Source organism: Callospermophilus lateralis, chromosome 8, assembly GCF_048772815.1.
Source record: "Callospermophilus lateralis isolate mCalLat2 chromosome 8, mCalLat2.hap1, whole genome shotgun sequence".
NCBI lineage: Eukaryota > Metazoa > Chordata > Mammalia > Rodentia > Sciuridae > Callospermophilus > Callospermophilus lateralis.
The window spans coordinates 114,302,874-114,326,724 of NC_135312.1; the positions used below are offsets into that span (position 1 = coordinate 114,302,874).

The following is a 23,851-nucleotide window of genomic DNA, read 5'->3' on the forward strand; positions in this document are numbered from 1 at the left end:
ACTGAAATAGATGCTCAAATATCCCTCCCTCCAGTTCCCTGCTAACTAGTTAGACTTTATAGCTAGACCTTACCATGAGCAGACCTTATTCTCCCAGCTGCAAGGAGTACCAGTGGACCTCAGCCCTTTCCAGAAACTGCTCTCTACTGAAGAGAGTCGCTTTGCCCAGACTTACACCCTCCTTGAGGGGAGCACACATTCATAACTAAGGGTAGGTGGGACCCCCTCACTTCAACTCAGGACAACTCTTGAGGGGCCATCACATCTCCCTGGAGGGTTGACACAGGCCTAGGATGAGCTTTGGTGGCAGGCCATCATCACCTCTGTGAAGACCATGCCCCTTTCTTTCCACCCGAGGTGATTCAGAGAGCAGACCTTAACAGAGTCCCCCTTCATGCAAGTGTCTGAGAGCCTGCATCAGAGCCTGCACCCAGGAGGACCTGCAACAAGTACCACCAGTCAACGAAAACACTGCACATCGAAGATAATTAGACACATTTAGGAAAGAAAATAATTTTTAAAATAACATTTTTTGTGTGTGGTGCTGGGGATTTGAACCCATGGCCTTTTGTATGCAATGCAAGCACTCTACCAACTGAGCTAAATCCCCAGCCCCAATAACTTTTTTTTTTTTTTACATTATAAGCCTTTGATCACCAAAATACTCCAATGCTGCTTCAGTATGCTCAACCCATATTTTCCAATATTCAGCCCTTTATAATTCTGATCCCCAGACCAATCTTAAAAGAATTAACACCAAAAAATGGCTTTTCCTATTATATAAATTGTAAACCTCTATGTACTTACATTACATTGAAAAGCATTTACCCTTCATATTAGGCTGTTGGCAATTTAGCTAATTTAAAAATAAATAAGTATCAACAATCTGGAGAACAAGGAAAATAAATTAGCTCAGTCACTCACTTGTTTCTCTTAAAAATAAGCTGATTGGGGCTGGGGTTGTAGCTCAGTTGGTACAGCGTTTGCCTAGCATGTGTGAGGCACTGAGTTTGATCCTCAGCACCACATAAAAACAAATAAATAAAGATATTGCATATGTCTATAACTTAAAAACTATTTTATTTATTGATTGATTTATTTTTTAATATTTATTTTCCAGTTTTCGGCGGACACAACATCTTTGTTTGTATGTGGTGCTGAGGATTGAACCCGGGCCGCACGCATACCAGGCGAGCGCGCTACTGCTTGAGCCACATCCCCAGCCCCTAAAAACTATTTTAAATAAATTAATTAATTAACTGTTTTGAGGGGTTGGGTGTAGCTCAGTGGTAGAGCTTGTGCTTAGCACGCATGAGGCCCTGGGTCTGATTCCCAGTACCAAAACATTAAATTTAAGAAAAGCCCTTTTCAAAGACTTTCAAAGAGGACTCTAATCGTAAAAAGCAGAGAGTAAGAAGGAAGAAGAGACTTTTACTCTACTTTAACATCCACTCATCTCCCTTACAAAACGGCTATTCGGAAGCTATGTGAAAAGGACATGTGTCCTATACTACCTTGTGAGTAAGGGAACTTTGTTTCTGGGGAACTGTCTTGCCTATTAAACATCTCTCTGATATTTCCAAAATAGTTATCACTATAGTGCAACACAAAGAACACCGGACCAGGGGTCAGAAATCCTGGGACCCAGTGCTGGTGCAGCCACTGACCTGTGGCACCTAGTGATTCCACCAGATTAATAATTCAGGGATCAGCAAGGCACGGTGGTGCACATCTACAATCTCAGTGGCTTGGGAGGCTGAGGCAGGAGGATTGTGAGTTCAAAGCCAGCCTTAGTAATAGTGATGCGCTAAGCAACTCAGTGAGATCCTGTCTATAAATAAAGTACAAAATAGGGCGGGAGATGTGGCTCAAGGGTTGAGTGCCTGAGTTCAATCCCTAGTACCAATAATAATAATATAATAATAATAATTCAGGGGTTGGCTGGTCAATCAGGCAGCCCAGATTCCAGTACTAGCTTTATCCCTTACTAGGCCACGTGACCTTGGGCATGACATTAAACCTCTCTAAGCCTAATGCCTCATCGACAAAATACAGATGACTATAATGTCACACCTCACGGGACAGTAGGGACATTTGCGATACTGTAGGTGAGCACTCAGCACAGTGTCTTCCTCATTACGAGCACTAATAAAAGTGAGCTACCACTATTAACTAGCTTCCATCCAGGCCTACCAGAACCTGAAGGCTTTGGGGAGAAGCAGTGCTTCAGGCATTTTAAAAAAAATGAATATTAATACTTTTTAAGATGTCAACTCGTTGCTTTTATCAGACTTATATCCTAAATTTCCACAGGAGATTTTGCTCAAAAAAAGAAAGGAAGGAGAATGTCTAAGAAAGTTCAAACCCACTGGACTAGAAGATCTTACAGCTTAAGCCTTATCTGCCTGGGAGCCTGAGGCCCACTCCAAAGGGCAGCCTTCCCCTCGGAGCTGCCATTTACGCAGTGAAGTAGAGAGGTGTGTCCTGACTGTTGCAGAGAAGGTCTGAATCTGCACTGTATCTGTAGGTATTTCTGCCACTTCTCACACACACAGGGTGAAATTGATGGTCTCCAGCCCTTGATGACAACTCTTCAGGAGACAAGGCAGAGCCAACCACAAAAGACTGCACAAAAGCATGTCACACTATTCTTTCCTGGTTTCAGAACAGAAATACTCTACTCTAATCAGAACTGCCAACCTAGAGAAAGAACTGCCACACCATTTCCGAACTAAGGAACAAGTGGCGAGGCAGAGACCAGCTGCTAGAACTAAAAAATGGGGACCAAAGGGAATGTCTCATAACTAGAACTTGAGAATCTGAATTTCCCTTGGCTCTTGAGGCCCAGCCACAGGCAGAAACAAAGTCTGGGCTCTGCAAGAGCAGAAAGTCTGGGGGTGTAGCTCAGTGGTACAGCGTTTGTTTGCCTAGCATGTCCAAGGCCTTGGGTCCCAACCCCTGCACTGAATGAATGAATGAATGAATGGGCAAGCAAGCAAGCAGCAAATGGTTTTGCTTTTGAGACAAAGCCTCTGTTATCAAACCTGGATATTTTTCAACATGCTTTATGTGTATGTCCATGGTATTGGTCAAGTCAAGTACTCACTTCCTCATGGCATTTCCAGATGCAGTAATGGAAAGGGAGATTCAGTCCTGGGTAACTTGTTACTTCTCAGATCTTGGCCTAGACCTCCACCACTAGGAAGCATTCCCAGAGGAGCTCATCTTCTGCCCGAGACTACAAACTCCATGATGACAATGTTGACACTTATTTCACTGTTTTATTTTGATTTGTTTTTGTGGTGCTGGGAATTGAACTCAGGGCCTAGTGCATGCACAGCGAGCACTCTACCAAAAGAGCTATATCCCCAGCCCCTGCTGTGTTTTTAATTCCTTACATAAATGCTTGCCACATGATAGGCCTGTAAGAAATATTTGTTGAGTAAATTGATGAATGAATGAACAAATGAATAAGTAAGAGATGGTGGTTGTGCCAAAAATTTAAGCCCAGATTAATCTAGCATTTCCAAGATATTTAAACAACTGCAAGATACCCCAAGATAAATGGGACAATTAAAGTTCTTCTCCTAAGCCTCTCAACCAAAAACACATTAAATAGTATTAAAGCATTCACTTTTCCCAAAATGTGAGGTTTTTCAGGGCAGGTTTCCTTTCTTTTCTCAGTACTGAGGACTAAGTCCAAGGGGTGCTCTACCACTGAGCTATGTCCCCAGCCTCTTTTACTTTTTATTTTGAGTCAGGGTATCACTAAGTTGCTAAAGCTGATCTCACACATGTGTGTACCACCACACCCAATGGTTTTCTTTTGTTGGAATTATTTAATTTTATTGGGAAATTTTAATTTGTCAAGATAATTCTTATAATCAACTGATAACTCCATTGTTCTTGGTTAAGGATAGGTGATAAAGGTAGGCTCTGAAACTAAGAAAAGGAAATATTTTGCCTTGGTTCATTTTAGCCATCCCACTGGCAATAAAGGTGAGATATGAATTTCTTCTGTGCTTCTGGCCTTGAAACTGCTAACCTTTTTATAGCTTAATAATCACAATATCAAAAAAAAACTGAATTATAAAAAGCATTTACTTTTCATTCCATATTATTGATAAACAGAAATATTAATCCATGTTCCCCAGACCTTCCTGGGAAGCCAAGTGCTCCTCAGGGAAATGTAAAGCACACTGAGGACTTGTATGCTGCCAAACCTGGAAGAGGGTGGCTCAGAGAACTGGTTCCAGGGGCAAGAGGCAGTGGAGCTGAGCCAGTCTCCGTGGGTTAGCTGGATACCAAACCTCTTCTCACTCTCATGTCAGAAGAGGAAAAGAACCACACGGCCAGACACTATGGTCACCTCCTAAACCCCTGACCCCCAGGAACCCTGTTAGCACAAGGCCCTGAACAACCTCAAAGAGTCTGTGTGAAAGGCAGGCCACGTTCCAGGTCCCCATCTGCACACTCTTTCCCTGTGATCTGTTACACACTTGGCACCTGCGAGGCCCTGTGGGGAAGGAGGATTTATGCAGTGGGCTGTCTGATTAGCGTCGTCAGCATTCCTTTACCTTTGCCCCAGAGAGTTTGGAACATTGCTTATTTCACCATAAGCTGTACCTCCAAACTTGGTGAGCTGTGTTTCACTATAGGTGAAACAGATGGAGGTGTGTGGATGGATTAAGATGAGAAACAGGAAGACATGGTGAAAAATCAATGAGTTTGAAAACTGGAAACCAAATCCTCATTCTACTCTCAACCAGCTACCGAGCTTGGACAAGTGACTGACTCTCTCTGTGTCTCAGTTTCTTTACCATCGAGTCCTGGGGCTACAGTAAATGCTTTACAGTCTCCTCCAGGTCCTAAATCTAAGAAGTATTTGAAGCCCATCAAGTCACTACTGAAAATCAACCACATAAGTCTCTCAAAGTCTCTCAAAGTGCCAGGCCTTTTAAAGTACTTTGGATTCAATGCAATTCAAACCATGACCCACACCCTGTATCATCCATCCCATGAGCAAAGACTTACCAAAATATTAGTACTTAACAAGCACCGTGAAACACGCTGGAGGGTCCCAAGTTAGAAAAAGTAATAAAATGGTACAGTTTTGATTCAGTTTGGTTTGGTGGGGTTTTTTTGTTGTTTGTTTGTTTGTTTGTTGTTTTTTGGGGGGTTTTTTTGGTGTATGTGTATATCAGAGATTGAACCCATGGGCGCTGAACCACTAAGCCCCAGCCCTTTTATTTTATTTTCTATTTTAAGATAGGGTCTCATTAAGTTGCTTAGGGCCTCAACAAGTGGCTAAGCCTTGTGATCATCCTATCTCAGGCTCCTGAGTCCCTGGGATTACAGGTGTGTGCCACCGTACCCAACTTGGTACAGTCTTTTGAAAGGTAACTTTTGCATATATATCAAGTCTTTTTAAGGTCACAATCTTTTTTCTTTTTTAGTTGTAAATGGACAGAATGCCTTTATTTTATTTGTTTATTTTTATGTGGTGCTTGAACCCAGCGCCAGGAAAGTGTTCTGCCACTGAGCTACAGCCTCAGCCCCTAAGGTCACAATCTTTGACACACTTCACTACACAAACATTAGTAGTCATTAAAATATTGGAAGTAAGCAATATGTCCAGTATAGACTCACTAAGTGAGCAAATGGTCTGCATTCACTGTAATGGTGACTTACAATAATATTTAATAGCACAGGCATACTTTCACACTATAATATTAAGTAAGGAAAGCAATAGGAAAAATTAAGTATATGGCATGACATTAAGTACAACACATACATTATTATGCATTATTATACAATGTTATGTATAGTTTTTTGTTTGTTTGTTTGTTTTTTGATGTCAGGAATTGAACTCAGGAGAACTCAACACTGAGCCACATCCCCAGCCCTATTTTGTATTTTATTGAGAGACAGGGTCTGAGTTGCTTAGCACCTTGCTTTTGCTGAGGCTGGATTTGAACTCAGGATCCTCTTATCTCAGCCTCCGGAGCCTCTGGGATTACAGGCGTGTGCCACTGCACCTGGCGGTTATGTATAGTATTTATAAATAAGACTAGGAGGCTAGATAAACTGAATAGTAGCTATTCCCAGGTGTATGTCATTTCTTCTTTTGTGTCCGTATTCTAAATTCCCTATCACAGCATGTAATTATTATAATCAAAGAATTTTTTAGTTTATATAAGAACTAAAGGACACAAAACAAGGAAGGTTTTAGCAATTACTACCTTATGCTGCCTATTAAATGCATTTAGTGTTCAGACAGAGAAATGTCACTTTGGGCTGGGGTGGCCAAGGATAGAGCCCGGGTTGTGGGGTGGGAGGGTTCCTTTGATAGAGTCTCACCAGCACAAATATCAAGAGCACAGAATCTAGGGCTGGGTTTCCTAGGTGCCATCCTCACCCTGCCGCTTTCCTTGCTGTCCGAGTGTAGACAAGTCTCTCCAACACTCTTTATTCCTCGGCTTTGTCATCTGAAATATGGGGCTGTTATCAATTTTTTCCTCATAAAGCTCTTAAATTCATATGAGAAAGGGTCGAAGGACGGCCCCTGCCTGCCTGATGAGAAGCACTACTCCCCATGCTAACCATCATTAGAAGGGCATTTTAGGCAACGTAAAAACAGTAATTTTCACTCTCTTTTGCTAACCTCTTATTATGTATCAGATAACACACAGTGCCCATCTCCCAAGTCCAGAAAGGAAAGACTAACATATCCAACGTGTAGATGAGCAATCTCAGGCACAGGGAGGGGTCTGGAGCTGAGCTAGTATCAGATGCCAAGCAAATCTGACTGCAGGGCCCATGCTCTTAATCACAACACCATCCTGCAGGGGTGGTAAACAACCGCACCTGGGCACACCATTTACTCTTGAAAAGGACAGGAACTGGGTAAAGAAAGCCAGGCAAGAGAGCTCAGCTCTAATTCATTAGGTGACTGAAAGCTCATAAGACATTCTGGGCAAAGTAGTTACAGGACAAAAGATGAATGTAAGGAAATCGGTCTAGCACAGATAAGCATGGAATAAGCTGGCACGAGGCAAAAAAGAGAGTGGGGAGAGAGAGAATATATTATAAACAAAGCAGGTGTTGTGTTGATGAGAGACTGCACCAGGTGATAGCAAAGAGAATACAGAGGGGCAAAAAAAAAAAAAAATGTGTGTGTGTGTGTGTGTGTGTGTGTGTGTGTGTGTGTGTGTAGCGCTGAGCCACATCCCGAGCCCTTTTTGTAAAGGCAGCAGTTCACTGAATTGCTGAGGCTGGCTCAGAACTTGCCCTCCTGAGTCACGGGATCACAGGCAGGTGCCACTACGCCCAGCTCCAAGACACTGGGAAGGGAAAATTAAGAGAACTTTACCAACAATGAGTCTTGGGAGAGACAAGTCACATCTCACAATCCACTGAGGATATTTTGATTTCTGTAGGTTTTGTCAAGTATTTTGTGCAGTTACTTAATTTTAAAGCATTTTTTTTTAAAGGTCAAACCAACAGCAGCACAAAGCAAAGCCTCACACAGCATAGTCTCCATCCAAGCAACTCCTGAGGACTGAAAGGGTGTACCTCAGCAGATGACCAAAGTGACCAACGGGGAAGCAGAGAGCATGAACGTTCATTGTGTGAAGGAGGCGGCTATTTACAAAATCAAGATAAAGAACCCACTAATGGCTAATAGGACAGAGCCCAAGTGTGATAGCATCTCCCAGCACAAGGCAGGGCTGATTTACCTCTTGTTTTCAAGAGCTTGCCAACACAAATGTGTGACTGGTCTAATTAGCTCACTCAGGCGTCACCCATCACTCCTCCCTGGACGGGCAACGTCTCACAGAAGCCTATCCTTCAGCCCCACGTTGCCCTCATTAGAGAGAATGAAGCCTGCCAGCACCCGGCACCGCGGCACTAAAAGAATATTATTGGATGGTGATGACAGACACGAGTCTCAGAAGAAAGAACTCTTATGGTGGAAAAGAAGAAGAGGCATAATGGACTGCAAAAATGTCCGCGCCCTGGCTGAAGTCCCATTACAAGCTCCAGCAGGGCCACCGACTGCACAGCGCCCGCCTTCCATCCTGCTCTTGGGTTCCAGGAAGGCAGTGCAGCGCCCCTCCACCCGGGTCCTGAGCACACACATCTGTAGAGCCTGGCCAACTACTGCATTTGCTCAACAACTATTCTTGGGCACTTAACCATTCACAGGTAATAAAGGATTATCTAGTCTTTTGTTGCTAATGCAAGAGAAGATCTAAAATCAGTCGGTGTGCTTTAAAAAAAAAAAAAAAACTTAAAGGGAAGAGAAGACAATCCAGAGAAAAAAGAAGTGAGGACTTCAAACTTCATCTAACAGTCTGATGGCGGCAAAGGGCAGCTGCTGGCTGGATACCTTTAGGGGGGACATACACGTCCAAAAAGCAAATATTTTTTAGGGGGGCAGGGAGGAGGTTATGTAATTGCGCTTACCTCGTGAATGCAGGCCAAATCAGAGTGGCAGAAAGAAAATTTCAAATAGTCATTTATCCAAATTGTCCTGCCTGCTCTACCTTCACCGTCACTGCCTGGAGGAAACTCAGTCGGGAGGCCCTGGAGAAGCTGGGAATGCCCAGGGCAGCAGGCGCCACCAGAACCAGGGAATCCAGACACTTGGGACGCGGAGCCAGTGGAGTCTGACACATAAGCACAGTTCACATCTTTAATTTTCTAAACTTCTTATTGTCACCACTAAGATTTCTTTATAAGACTATCTGTTCATGTGTAAAGTCAGGATAGTTTATTATCCCGATTTTATGTCTATAGAGAATTTTGAACATCCTGGAACTTGAAAAATGAATCATCTGGTATCACTTGATACTGAACAATAGCCACCATGAACATAAGAAGTTTTTCACAGGAAAACAAAATGTTGATTTTTACCATTTTACTAAGTGTATATTACTTATATTTGAAGTATTTGAAAAACAAAACTAGATAGAACTATGCTATAAAATGAAAGAATCAAACAAAATTTTTCTTTTTTTTTTTCTTGTACCCTCAGGGGCATTTACCATGAACCAACATCCCCAGCCCCCCTTTTTGTTTTCCACTTTGAGACAGGGTCTTGCTAAGTTGCTTAAGGCCTTGCTAATTTGTTGAGGCTGGCCTCAAACTTGCAATCCTCCTGCCCCAGCCTCCTGAGTTGCTGGGATTATAGTCATGTGCCACCACATCCAAACAAAATTTCATTAAGAATTGTTTAAAATTATTTATGAATACCTTCCTTTTAAAGTATGTTTTCATTAAAATACCCTCTCCCCAACTTGGCTGCAGACAAGTCTTGGTCAACTATTCAATTTTGTTGCATACAGCTCTGTGGGAAGAATGACTGCAGAAATCCTACTTGCAATTGAGATGGATGGATAGATAGAATACGTCATTTAAGGTACAGAATTATAAAAAATGACATATACATTTCTTAAATATTTTATCATGAAACATAAAAATCAAATTTATTTGCTATCATTTCCATATAGACCAAGGCTAGTTCTTCAACTACATATCTACTGACAGAAGTTCAAATTTGTCTTTCATGCATGAACTGTACTCATGAAATGCATCATCTGTAATTTCCTGTTTGGACTACCGGAAGTTGAAAAAAACTTCAGTGCGACTCTATCTCAGTGTGGAATCCTTCCATATTTTAAACATCTTTCCCAACCATTTAGAGTTCTGTCTTCCACATCCAATTTGACAGTTGCAACATTTTATGGCAACCTGCCTTTATTCCTTCCCCAAAAATTCAACTTCCTGGGGCTGGGGTTGTGGCTCAGCAGTAGAGTGCTCACCTAGCACACGTGAGATGCTGGGTTCGATCCTCAGCACCATATAAAAATAAATAAAATAAAGGTATTGTGTCCAACTACAACTAAATTTTTTTTTTAAATTCAACTTCCTTTTCACATACATTTCCTGTTTCTATGTCATATGATGAAACTGTGTAATTACTATAACAATGCTTGCTGCTGGCAATGGGAGACATTTGCAGCTTTGAGAGCTCACTAGAAATAGTCTGTGTTTTTTCAGACAGAATGGAAAGCACTGACAATCCAGGAAAGCACTTAGATAGGTAAAGAGAACTTCCACTGTATTATTAAAAGAAGCCAGCTGCATTCTCAAAAGCTAGCCTCTAACATGAAAGGGTATCCGCAGGCAAGATTATTCTTGTTTGGAAAAAATATGAGTTAAGTCTCTCAGGGAGGGAACTTTGTCTTTCCGCCACATCCCTTGAGGGAGAAATGCTATAGAGTCAATTGCTTTCCAGAAGGCGAGTACAGCACTATGCTCTGTAGCTCAAGGTCATCCCCACACTTTAATTTGCAGGATTTACACTGGGAGATAATCCCTAATAGACAGGCGGGTAGAAAAATTACCTGCCTTGAGCAGTTAGCCCATTTCTAAGAAAACTGAGAGATCTGCAAATAAACTTTCCCTCTTCACCCCACCCCCACAAAATAGACACTACTCTATACCTATCAAAGGCCTTCTCAAATAAGCAGTGATAATACTGAGGCCAGCCCACAGCCTCATGTTTGATTACTAGCCTCACTGGAGACCTTTGGGCACAACATCTAAGCTCTAGACTCCACCACTCCCCATGGTCTCCCACGACTGGTCCTCATGGGCAAGCCATTGAACCAGCTGGATGGCCAGATGTCCCATAACACAACTCTGTACAGAAATGTAGGTTAATCCTGGTAAGGAAATAGGAGAGACACTAACATTCATAAAGCTTGCAGGTGATCACAAATACAAACACATGTGCGCACACACACGTTTACACACACATAATATAAAAAAAAAAAAGATATCATTCAAAATGTCAACAGTGGTTTCTTCTGGAAAGTAAGACTGCATGTGTGTTTAATTTTATTGGTTTTATCTGTATATTCTAAATTTCTAAAACTAACAAGTGTCACTAGTATTATCTGGTTTTCATCATCGGAGGGAAAAAGCCTGGTTCATAGGAAGTCTTTTTATTTTTTTTTCCTTAAAAATATGTGCCATTTTAGTGACATATCATTTACTGACATATTTAATGATATACTGTGTTCATTCTATCAATCTGCTAATGGGTAGATGTTTAGTTTGTCTGCAGATTTTGAATGTCACTGTGTGCATGGGACATTCTTTAAACATTTGGCACACCCATGATTCTGTCCTTCAGTTAAAATCTGAGGAGGGGAAGTACCAGCTCACAGGGTCAAGGCATCTGAAGGCCGAGGGTGCAAGCAGACTCCCCGGAGCTGTCCTGCTACATGTGACCGATCATTAAGAACCCATTCTCCTCACTAGTGCTGCTCATAACAGGGGATTCACTTGCTCTTGAATTCTCTACACTTTGGATTTTTAACAGCAGATTAAAATATAGGAATAATTTGGTTGTCTGTTCAATTAGAAAATTTGTCAATTTTATTTACATTGCAAAATTTTGTTAGAGCCACTAAGATAAATAAAAAAATAAAATGAAATAAACCTCTGTAGGACTCTATATTCAACTCAGTACTTTTGGTGAAGCTAATCATAACATCTTCAAACATTAGCCTATGGGATTCGGCCTCCCCACCAAGAACTCCCTGGCTAAGGACCGAGGGGGTCTTTTCATAGCAATTACCTTGTAAAGGGAAATGGAGTGAGTGAGAGAATGTGGGCTCCATGTGCTGCTACAAGGAACAGGTGCCTAGTACAGAGTTAGCTGTCCCAAGACATTTATTGACAGCACTTCTGTGATAACTTTAATACAGCATAATGAGAACTTCAATGGCAGGTGTTTCAATCCAGTTTTTGTGTTCATTTGTTTGTTTTTGGTAGTAGGAACTGAACTCATGGGTACTTTGTCACTGAGCCACATCCCCAGACCTTTTTATTTTTTATTTTGAATATGGTCTGACTAAATTGCTGAGGCTGGCTTCAAACTGTGATCCTTCTGCCTCAGCCTCCCGAGTTGCTGGGATGACAGGCATGTGCCACTGCACCCAGCTGCCCAATCTGCTTCATTTACAGATGAAGCAATGGGTTTACAAAGCTAGACTGAGAACTCAGGTCTCCCTGATGCCAGACTCATGCTTTTCCTCTAAAACTAATTTGTCTGTTGGTGGGTTTTCCACATACAGATTGGAAGCCAGTGACACCTTAATTCTCACAATTACATTTAATCAGAGCAATCTGCAATTTGAGATTTAAGTCAAGATGCTCAAAATATACTTGGTTTATAGATATCTGCCTAGTTACATAATACTTCCCTGTAGCAGATATTTTAAGTTACAGACTAAAAGCAAATAGGTTTATACACACCTCAGAAGATGATGAATGATTGATTATAAATCCCTACCCTGATACGGGGGTTTCTGATTGCATTAGACAGAGGGCATGAAGACTAATTAAAAATGCTCATACATTCATCACAGTTGATTGTACATAATCCACTGCTGAATGTACAAGTGTGGCACCTTCTCCAAAGTGACAGAGAAAACAGATGAATTTCCACTCAAAACTCCCACAGGCTATTTGTCTTGATTTCGGGGTAAATGGGCTTTCCCTAATAACCTAAATCACAAACAGAATGACAGTTAGAAAACCCTAGGCCAAATTTCACTCCCCTCTGGAAGCAGGGACTGGCCCGGCCGGTTACGCCACACATGATCAATAAATAATTACGGATGGACTGGTAAACAGGTCTACAGGCATACTTTAGGGATTTTCAAAACTAATTCTTCTGGATGCCTACATAATTGGAAGTCATAGTGTGTGTTCCAGGGAGCTAAAGAAAATACACCCCGTATGCCACCACACACAGCCCCTAACCGGCTCCTCACATTCACATGCCAGCCCTACGGTGACGGCTCTTGCTCTTGCTCCTCTCTCCCCGTGCCTTCCGGGTGACAACTGCTATCTGAGAGTCACATGCCAAAACACCACCAAGGTACACTGCGGAAGGGCCCTTGCCAACAAGGAAAGGGGGGGCACCCTCACCTCCACCTGCCAGGGAAACGGCCGCGCACCACAATCATCAGCAGATGGCCCTCAGCTCCAACGGGAGGGATGGGGGGAGGCTGATGGCACTCTGTGCTCTCCAAGAACCCTTGTTCCCCCCCTCCTTCCTGGTCCCAGAAAACCACTACCACCAACTTCCTCTCTGACCTGATCTAGCATCGAGACGTGAGGGTAGGAGAAGCCACTCATGGTGTGCCTGAAAGTCCCATTGTGTGGGAGCGACGAGGAGTGGAAGAGGAAGAGCATCTAGCCCACAGAATCTGCTCATCAGACAGCATGTTTGGAGAACTGACATAAAATTCAAAACCCAGGCTGGGGGGGTGGGGGGGTAGCTCAGTGGTAAAGCACTTGCCCAGCATGCAGGAGGCCCCCGGGTTATCTCCAGCACCACTAAAAAGCAAAAACAATAATCAGATAGGTGTAGAAGTGCAGACCAGTAATACCAACAATTCAGGAGGCAGGAACTGGAGGTTCACAAATTCAAAGCCAGTCTGGGCAGATTAGTGAGATCCTAACTCAAAATAAAATAGAGCTGGGGTTGTGGTCAGTGGTAGAGCACTTACCTAGCACATGTGAGGCACTGGGTTTGATCCTCAGCACCACAAAAAAATAATTAAACAAAACAAAGGTATTGTGTCCATCTACAACTAAAAAAATCAAAAAAATATATTTAAAATAAATAAATAAAACACTTGGGATGTAGCTCAGTAGTAGAGCAACTCTGGGTTCCATCCCCAGTACCACAAAGGGAAAAAAAAATCAAAATTATATTCAATGAAGGCATCTGAAGTTCTACTTTTTGATTCATTCAATGTATAAAAGATTTGACAAATGCAAGCAGATTAGAAATTATATAATCTGCATCATAGCAAGAAAAATTTTTGAATTTTTTTTCACAACAATAAGCTAAGCTGAAAAGGGAGAAAATTAATAAAGACTTGGCTGGGAAAGTCATTCTGGTTTAAGCAATAAAGTGACAAAACCAAGAAAAGATAACAGCTTGAACAATGGCAAGATGGTTATACAGTTACTCTCTGAAAAATTACTACTTTCTGAAAAACAATCAAATAGCACTGCTGGATTAAGCAAGGCTACACAGACTCCTTCCATATGAATCACTAGTGAACCAAATTTATATCTTCCATTATGAAACTTTCTTATATATTCCTTAAATAGTTCTGTTTTGATTTCACACACACACACACACACACACACACACACACAAATTCTTGCCTTCTTTACCTTCTGCTTTCTTCATACATCTCTTTGTGGGCCCAGGAGATCCAGACTTTGACCCAAGCTCTGCCCCTATAGATACTAATGTAATTTACACATCCATGTATCCAGCCAATTTCACTCGGCACCAGATTGAGTGCCAGGTGGGAGAAAGAGACTGAATGAGACAAGCATGGTCCCTGTTCTTGTGGAGCTTGGCCCATAAAAATGAAGGGTAGAGAAGAACTCGACAGTCCCTTTCAGTTTCAAGGTTCTGTTACTGGTGGTAGCTTTGCTTTAATTATCTGTGGTCCTGGGGATCAAACACAGGGCCTTGCAGATGCTAGATCATAGTCTACCCTGGCCCAGGTTTCAAGTTTTCAACTTTACTCTTCTCCCTCTGTTTTCTGATTCTCATGGCACAAACTTTATTTTTTCCTTCCATTATTAACAACCTCTAACACCCACAAATGGTACCACATGAAAATTGTACTAACAGAGAGACTTGGCCAAACAGGTTCATATGACAAAAAAGGAAGAAAATGTGATGGAGGGATTCTACAGAAATCAAACCTCAAAAAAAATGCACAAAAGTTTCATTTTAGAAAAACAAGATGTGAGTTAAAGTTATCACTGGTAGGGGAGAAGAACAGAGAGCAGAGCCCGCTCTTCCACCTGAAAAATTGGAACCTGATCCCATGAAAAGCTGGTCACTGGGTCATTCAATCCTGATTGCTTAATGAAAGTGTGCAAATCAGCAGATATTATGCTGGAACGTTCCAAGTGTCCCTAATTATGACCGAGTAGATAAAGGCTTTAAAAATCATACTTCACCCTATTTGAAAGGGTGTCTGGCACATCATTAATTAAAACACCTCGGCTACCAACTACATTAGAAGCCTGGTAATTATCTTCATACAAAATATGCTTTATAACACTCAAAATGCTTCAAACCCTGGGGTGACAACAGAATATAAACAAAAAGACCCTGCATTAGGGCTCCTGTCCATTACCACGCTGCTGCAGATCCAAGTGAAGAGCTCCCCCTTTGGGAACAAGGAGCACTAACAGGCCTGAGAAAGACGCAGTGACTACTCAGATCATTATTAGTATTAGCAGCACCTAACTTCTCCTGGGCCACTACCTTGGGCCCCATGCTGCGCTGAGTGCTTTTTTCACATACCCCAAGCTCAGAGGGACTGAGCAACTTTTCAAAGGTGCCCCAGCCAGAAAGTGCTAGAGGAGAATAGGTCTGTTTGGCTCTAAAGTCTATACTGTTAATTGCGACAGCCACCAAAGCCCTAAGGTGAAAAGAGCAGGGGCAGGAAGGAGAAGGAGCCGTCGGCTGCACATACTTCTCCCCAGAGCAGATTAAACACACAGCCAGAGAAGCCAACGCTGAACCCGAAAGAAGTCCAGATAGGCATCAGAAAACCAGCCTCCCGTCCCAGGGCTGGTAAAATCTGAACGAAGAGCAGTGGAAAGGCTGCTGTGCTAGGAGGGCGCGGTTCGTGGAGGCTTCTGAGAGCAGGTGGAGTCATGCAGTTACGCAGACAGTGCTGCACATCTCCTGTCAGCTGCCACGGCAACGCCCTGGCCTCCAGGCAGGGCACCAGAGACCCCATGAGGAACAGAACAAAGAAGGGACCCAGCAGCACCCACAGGCCCCTTTGGGAAGCCCCTTCCAAAGCAGGTCCCCCAGATGGAGACCTCTCCACCTGAGAACTCCCCCTACATGCCCCCGAATCCAGCTGTGCTATAGGGAGGCCAGTGCTGACTCCAAGCACTGAGTGTCAGCCGCTGCCCTTCAATGCCTGACAACTCAGAAGGAAGGACCTCTAAAAAGAGTCTGAGTTTTCAGCCACTAAAGAGAAGTCATTAAAACTCAGTGCCTGGGAATCAGATTGAAGAGGACACTCAGAAGCTGCGGTGGTTACCGGGCACTGGGAACACAGCTCTGCAATCTTACAGGCCTGTCCCTCCAAGAATAAGGAAGGGGCAGCTCTACTCATGACGCTTCCTGCCTCATTAAAATTTAAAAACACATTATGGCCTAGTGGAGTCAAATAAATCTGGCTTTAAATCCCAACTCTGCTCCCTACTCAGTCTATAGCTTTAGGCAAAGTACTTAACCTATTTTGGCCCCAATTTCCTCAGTTTCAAAACAGGGATAATACCTTCTGCCCTGCTAGTATCTTATGAGTATCTCTGGGAGTGCACTCCACACACCAGCGCAGGTGATGCCCTGCCCCACCGCCCCTCCTCAGGAAACTGGAAATATTCCCAACCGCTGCTTGGGGGCAGTCTCCGACAATGATTTTCTGTACTTAAGCATGCAAGTGCATGTGTATGTATACACTAACACACACACACACATGCACAACATCAACCTGCTAGTCCAATGGAACTACATAGTCCTCACAGAACCAACAGTGGGAACCTGGCCTGAAAGCAACGTATGCCTGGGTTGGCCACCAACCTGTGACATGCCTAAATGTCAACTATGGCATTCCAGGAGCTCAGCCATTCAAATTCCCAGTTCAAATCCAGAAAATAAAGCTGGCCAGCAGCAGGCAGGAAAGCAGACAGGCCAGAGACAGAGGAGCAACTCAGAGAGCAGCTGGGTTGGAGTGAGGGCGCACTCCCAGAACTAGTGGGGCTCCAAGCAGCCTCTGATTTCCCTCCCTCTAGGTGTCCGGTTTCCCCCCGCCCTGGTCCTTCCTGGAGCTGAATGCTCTTTCCCTAAGATGGAACAATAAGCTTCCTACTCCTGAGGTCACAGGATGCTGTGTCTGTTCTCTGCAGCCAGAAATAAGGCAGGTGGGAAGCCAACACTGCCTTTGAGAGAGGCCGGGAGGGGCTGAGAAGCGCTCAGGCTGCTCTGTGAGCCTCTCTAACAGATGGGAAGGAGAAAGGCCTTGACCCCACTACCTGAGAAAGGCAGCCCCTCACAGAGGCAGGCCACCAAAGGAAAGGTGGGGCAGATGGAGTGCGGTGGGGGGGGGGGGACCACTATAAATATAATGGCTTTAAGAAGTTCCGTGAAGTACAATATTAAAGTCGGGAGCCCTACCTTCGCCACCATTTATAGGTTCCTTGGGGAGGGATTTACTCTCTTTTTTGTTTTTTACTCTAACATTTCTTGAGAATGAAACGAAGCTGGATTTCTTTTTTTTTTTTTGATATTTTTAGTTGTAGGTAGACATAATAAACTTTATTTTTTTCATGATGTGGAGGATGGAACACAGAAATGAAAAGACATGAACTTGGGAAAGGAGTCCGAGGAGGAAGAGGCACCGAGCCCGCAGGGGCCACATGTGGGCCTCCCTAGCACCCACCGCCCCTGGCCTGGCCTCCCATCCTCCACCAGGTTTTCTGCAGCACTTCTGGGGTCTCTTTCTGTTCATCATTTACTTTATTACCAGGCTTGCAACCCAATTTGTTCCACTCCAGGTCTTCTGGCTTAAATGTGTGAGTTCTATATTTCAACAGAATGGACATCAGGCTTCAGCAGACACCCCTGATGTACACTTCAGAGCCACCTGCTTCAATGCCTCTCTCAAATCTGCATAGGACAGAGAATTTGTTTACTGTTTATTTAAAAACAGCAGCAGAAAAGTACTGCTGCATACATCAAACCCAGCGAGGGAGACAGTGGGACTCCAGCAGGCCGCAGCATAATTTATCCAGATTTACTTTTTGTCAGACCACTGCTCAACTGGGCTTGAAATCTGTTGTTCCCGTTAGCTTTTCCTTCAGCCAGCAAAAGAACCAGCCTTGAGAGCAGCTGCTGTAATTGACAAAAGTACTCCCTTCCCACAGGGGTGGGAGTGGGCAAAAAAGCTCAGATCTAAAGCCACTGGCCTGGGTCCACCCGATATGTGACAAGAAATGCCTGCAATAGCAACCCTCGGGCTTCTGTTTGGAGCTACAGGGTTTTTATTCAGTCCTCTTGCTGTCTGAGTTTCAGTACCTTTCTAGCATTGAGTGGCAACAGCTCAAGGTGATGAGCAGTGAATCACAACAAATTTCATTGAGTGTTTGTTTGTTTGTTTGTTTTTTCTTCTTTTTGCAGCCTTATAAATAAAATCAGAATCTTGGAAGCGAGTAAACCTTCTGAGGTATGCATATCTCAAGGTTATTCATTTCTACACTTCTATGGCAGGAGTATAAATACAATCAAAAGAAATGTGGTTTACAATTAACAAAATTTCTCCATACGTGAAAACTCAGATTTTAATTGTCGAGGCACTGTACTAAAGCACCATAGACCTTTAACTTCTCAATGCTTATATTGCAAAATAAATAAATAAATGGAAAGCTAATTTTCCAGCAGGGCAGAGGAGTGCAGAGGTGAGCAGAAACCGCCAGCTTCAACGCAAAGCTCCAGATCGGAACGGTTTTTATGTGATGCAATTAGCAAAATGGACAGAATAAATCTAATTCCTCATGATGCCTCAGAAAGATTTCAAAATGTTAGTAAAACAATGGCACACAACTTTTCAGGAATCTGGGCAACTTTAAGTGGGGATTTTCAACTTGTCAGGGGTATCTGCTCAGATTATCCTCTCTGGCCCCCAGTGCCTCAAATTCAGGGTTGGGATTTGGCAGCTGTCTGGGCATGTGGAGCCTGGCCATCTCGCCTCTCACCTGTGTTAACTCAAATGAACGGGGCTGAGCCCATCAAATGGTCTCCCCCAAGAATTTAGGGTCAGAAAATGCTCAAGGTGTTTTTCTAGTTATTTCAACAACTGGAACATAAATTCAGCAGAAACTTGGAGAAGCCTACCTCAATTACGTTGAGTACAAGCCAGTTGAGTGAAAGAAAATAGAAAAGAGTGCTAGCTGGCATTCCAAGTCCTGACTTGAGTCCTAACTTTGCCTGACTTCCAGAATCCTTGCAATAAATGTCCCTTTTTATTGAATCTAGTAGGTGTCTCTTAATATCCAACCTATTTAAATCAGGACTAGAGCAGCATAAGCATGGGATAAAGGTCAAGCTATGTTGGAATGATCCTTCAGCAAGGGAAAATAAGATAATCATCAAAATTCAGAGCCAGAAAGCCCACTTTGATCAAAAGAGATGGCACTGACATGAGAATCTGATTCCTATTTCTGTCATGTATTTATTATGGCATCTCAGTTCAAAATCAAAGAGTCCTGAGCCTCTCTGTGTCAGAAGGGTAAGACTTCCCTTCCAAGGGCACCTCTAGCTGTCCTCCCTGCCCCCAACCACGTGAACACATGGAAGCAAGTGCTTCTTTTATCTTCCCTGGAGTGTTCATTTGTTCACATTAAGCATCTTCTCAGAAGCCCACAGTGACTTCCAAAGCTTGATGTGTCTAATTGAAACTCCTGACTAAGTGCTGCATCCCCTGGCTCTATGATACCTAAACACTGTCATAACCCATCATGCCTAAGGTCACAGCCAGCCCCAAAGGTCGGCCCTCTTGATGGCCATCCACAGTCACGAGACTCCCTCGCCAGGTGGAGAACATTGCACTTGCGGGCTCTTCCTCCTAGAAATGGCCAAGGAGAATTGGGTGGGGGGTGGATCTCAGGGTCTGGATGCTGGGGTATCATCCTGACTTTTTTTAAATAACCAATTATGATTTCATTTCTACAGGTATGACTCTACAAAATAAAGGTGCTGAGGCTTCACACTGGCTTTAGCTTTTTTCTTCTACCCCAGCACTTTTAAGAGGTGTGGAAAGATGACATAAAAGATAAGTAATAACATTTAAGAAAAAACAGAGCAATGTGTGGGACACTGAGTGAACTGTCCAGAGAGCGAGTGCTATTGGTGCCAATGACACCATGACAGAGGCAGCACTGGAGGCTGCACATCATGGACAGGAAGGACGTGGATCCACAGAAGGGCCAGGGCTTCGGCCACCACAGTGTTCATTTGCCTTCATGTTGGTTGTTGACAAATGATATTAATAAGCCACCCGGAGAAACATTAAAAAACTATTCTGGGAAGAAAAAAACGGTTGTAAAAACTTACTAAATATGCAGGGAGATTTCTCCATAAGGGAAAGGACAGTGCTAGAGGGACACTGCCCGCCAGAGCCTTCCCGCTGTGAGGGCAGGGAGCACAACTGCTGGGCTGGCACAGTATCCAGTCCCTAAGAGCCCCTGGTTGAAGGCTCAATAAACAGTTGTTGAAAGCATACATAAGCAAAGCCTCTACATTTAAGAACCTATGATTTTTTTATTAAAATAAAGAATAAGAGGAGAGAATATGTTGTCCTTTCCCTATGGCGTCCCTAATAAACAGGGCATCAGAAACCCTCCTTGGGATGATAGAAGGAAGAAGCAAACCTCACACAATTACCATTTTGTACAATAAATGATCAAATCCCACCGTGTTAGCAAGTAAACAAATCTGTCACTTGACTCATTTTCTACGCTGACATATTAGCTGAAAATGAGCCTTTCAATAATAAAAAAGGTAAGTTACTCTACAATTGTGAGTCCTAATATGCTCTGAAATACATATTAATTTGCTTCAAAATGCTACCTCTTCTTAAGTTGATTTTGTCTTCCAACCACCTCAACCACAGGCGATTATGTCCCATGTGCCAGATCCATGTGGTCCAAATGATGGACAGCCCCCTAACCAAATGTATTACCATGGCAACAAAGGGACTGCATTTGCTGCTCTCTACCTACCATGGCCCAATCAATTATTAAACATGCCTATACTACAGTGACACAGTATAAATGATCATGTTCATTAGCAGCAAGAGTCAAGCGGGAGAAAATCACAAACACCAGACAGCCACATTGATCACAAAACCAAACACACTCTCCATGAGGGCGAGTGTTAAAGACCAAGTGTAAAGGAGGAGGGAGAAGAAACGGTTCTTAATTTTAAGCTTCCACTTTAGAATTACACGGGCATACAGTCTCCCACCTCTTATTTAGAAAGCGAGGAAGGAAGGAAAGAGATGGAAAGAGAAAGATCTATAAAATGACTTTATATATGTGACACATTTTATCAAAAGCTACTGAAATAGAATTAGATAAGATGGTTCAAGAGCCAAAGGATAAAATCCATCTTAATCTTGTTTTATGGTTTGGGCTTGGTTTCGATTCTGGATCATTTTCTGCTTTATTTCTCATTAGGAGAACAGGCAGGAGGCTGGAAAATTGGACCCTGGAGGGGATGGACATCAGTTGGCAGCCAGCTGTGACAAGCCTGTCCTCCAACCTGGTTGAATCTCCACTCACTTCCCACGGGGAGATTCCCGAACAGAGAAAGTTAGACTAAGGATGTCCAGTAGGTTTCATGGGAAAAGAGAAATTTTGCTCCACCAAGAGTAACCAGGAATTAAGTTCATTCTGGGGCTCCTGCAATTCACTCTGGGACATAGCTCAAAATGCAATTAAAACTAACCGTTGTATCTTGAACCATCTCACACTGAACTGGGCCAGGTCTGGATTAGAGGGTTCCCCTGTCTTATACTCACAATGCTCCAGAAACTGCGTCAGCAGTGAAGGCTGGAGTCAACACTGGGGCTGGATAAATGGCTCTTTGATCACTTTACTCATTCGCCCAGTAGAAAAGAGAGGAAAGACAGGAAAAAAGGAAGTAGCCTTCCAAAAGATTCTAATTTATTTATAAGAGATCATAGTCTGATAACGAAAGTTTCAGGCAGAAAAGAGTTTTTACTTGGTTAAAAATAACTGACATGGCCCAAAAAGGAAGTCTCTAATTTACTGAGAAATTAAAAGGCATCTGTGAAAGTCTGAAGAACCCGTTCACACACAGCGTTCCTCTGATACTGCTCTGGATACAGTCCTCTGTCTTTCTGCTTTGCCAAAATCTGGCTTGCTACAAGTTGCAGCTATCAAACCCTGATTAGACTGCAGAGATGACTAAATAATTTACGAAAGCTGCAGTTTTCCAGTACAGTGATCCTTCCACCAGAGATATTAATTTTTATTACAGCAAACATAAGAAAACCTCTTAAAAGATAATGATGTACAATTATTTCACTGTTTGTATGGGAGAGAACGTGAAAAAAAATATTAAATATTTACCCAAAATAACTCTTTCCCCTTAAAATCATCTTCCCCCGAGAAAAGCATCTCAAATACTTAAAATGAAATCCAGGGTGGCCTTTCCACTGCAAATTGCTCCTCTTAAGAGGATAAATGATCACATAAAGAAGCTGAGCGTTTACAAACACTTCACAAGTAGTATTTTATTTATATACCCACATAAAATAAAAAACATGTACCTTGGGGATCATTTACACAACTAAATGTCTTTCTGATTACCATATAAAAAAGCTTAAGAAAGATAACCTCTCACATCTGACAGTACGCATGAGATGAGTTATAACTGCTATTCTGTTTCCATAATTGAGCAAATGCCTTTAGACAACTGGTCAAATATCTGCTTCTCATTTTCGATCTGCTGACCTGCATGCAAATACATGCTCACAATCTATTATGAGATCCATGGAGAACAACGTGTTCTAGGAAAGACCTTTTGAAGTCTTTAGTTTTTATATTTCTTTAATAACTTTCATTGTGAGTATAATATAAACAATCCATAAAAGACATTTAGAAGTTGCTATGGCTTAGATAAGTATTCCTCAAAGGCCCACTGTGGCCCAGTGGTTAAGCACCCACTGGCTTCAACCCCTGGTTCCAAAATAAAGCTTGATCCCCAGGGTGGCACTGCTGGGAGGTGGGAAAACCTTGAAGAGGTATAGCCAAAGCCAGGCATGGTGACGCACACCTGTAATCCCATCTACTCAGGAGACTGAGGCCGGAGGATTGCAAGTTCAAAGCCAGCCTCAGCAACTTAGTGAGCCCCTAAGCTACTTGGAAAAACCCTGTCTCGAAATAAAAATAAAAAGGGCTAGGGATGTGGTTCAGTGATTAAGCGCCTGTGGGTTTAATTTTCAGTATCAGTACAGCCAAATAGGTCTTTGGCTCTGGGGTTACTGGGGGCATAACTTCAAAGGGGACTGTGAGAAGTTGTCTCTTCCTCTCTCTCTCTATGGATTAGCTTCCTGGCTCTTGATGTGAGCAGCTGGCTCCACCATTGCCATCCAGCACTCCTACCAGAGGTCTAAAGCAATGGGTCTGCCCAGTCTTGAACTGGTACATCTAAAACCATAAGACAAATAAACCATTTCTCTAAGTTAATTTTCTCAGGTACTTCATTATAGTGATGGAAAGTTGGCTAAGCAAAATGAATATTCTTCTCCCAGTTGACAAGAACTTCATGGGTACTGGTCATAGTATTCAGTTTACTTTCTTGTAAATAGCAGGTACTCTCCTTTGTCACAGAAATAAAAATTAGACTATATTATATAAAACTAAACACTAACATTACTCTTGTAAATATTCTCCTTGAATTTTATTCATAAATCATTTCTACCACTTCCACTTAGATAAACAGAGATTGAACAGATGTAATGTGTATGTCTCAGTACTGCTTTTCATAGCAAAAAACAGTGAACTTCAAAATGTCCGACAATGGCACAGTGATTCCACATGACTTATGGAACATCTATACAAATACACAACTATTAAGAAGGATGCAACACTAATCAAAGTAGAACTACAAGACAGAACACAG

At 42.7% G+C, this 23,851-nt stretch overlaps 1 protein-coding gene across 4 annotated transcripts in view; it reads right to left on the minus strand.

Annotated features, from left to right (window-relative positions):
* The window catches only part of Fhip1a (FHF complex subunit HOOK interacting protein 1A), a 241,577-nt gene that overhangs the window by 110,610 nt on the left and 107,116 nt on the right, over positions 1–23,851 (minus strand). The window lies entirely within an intron of this gene.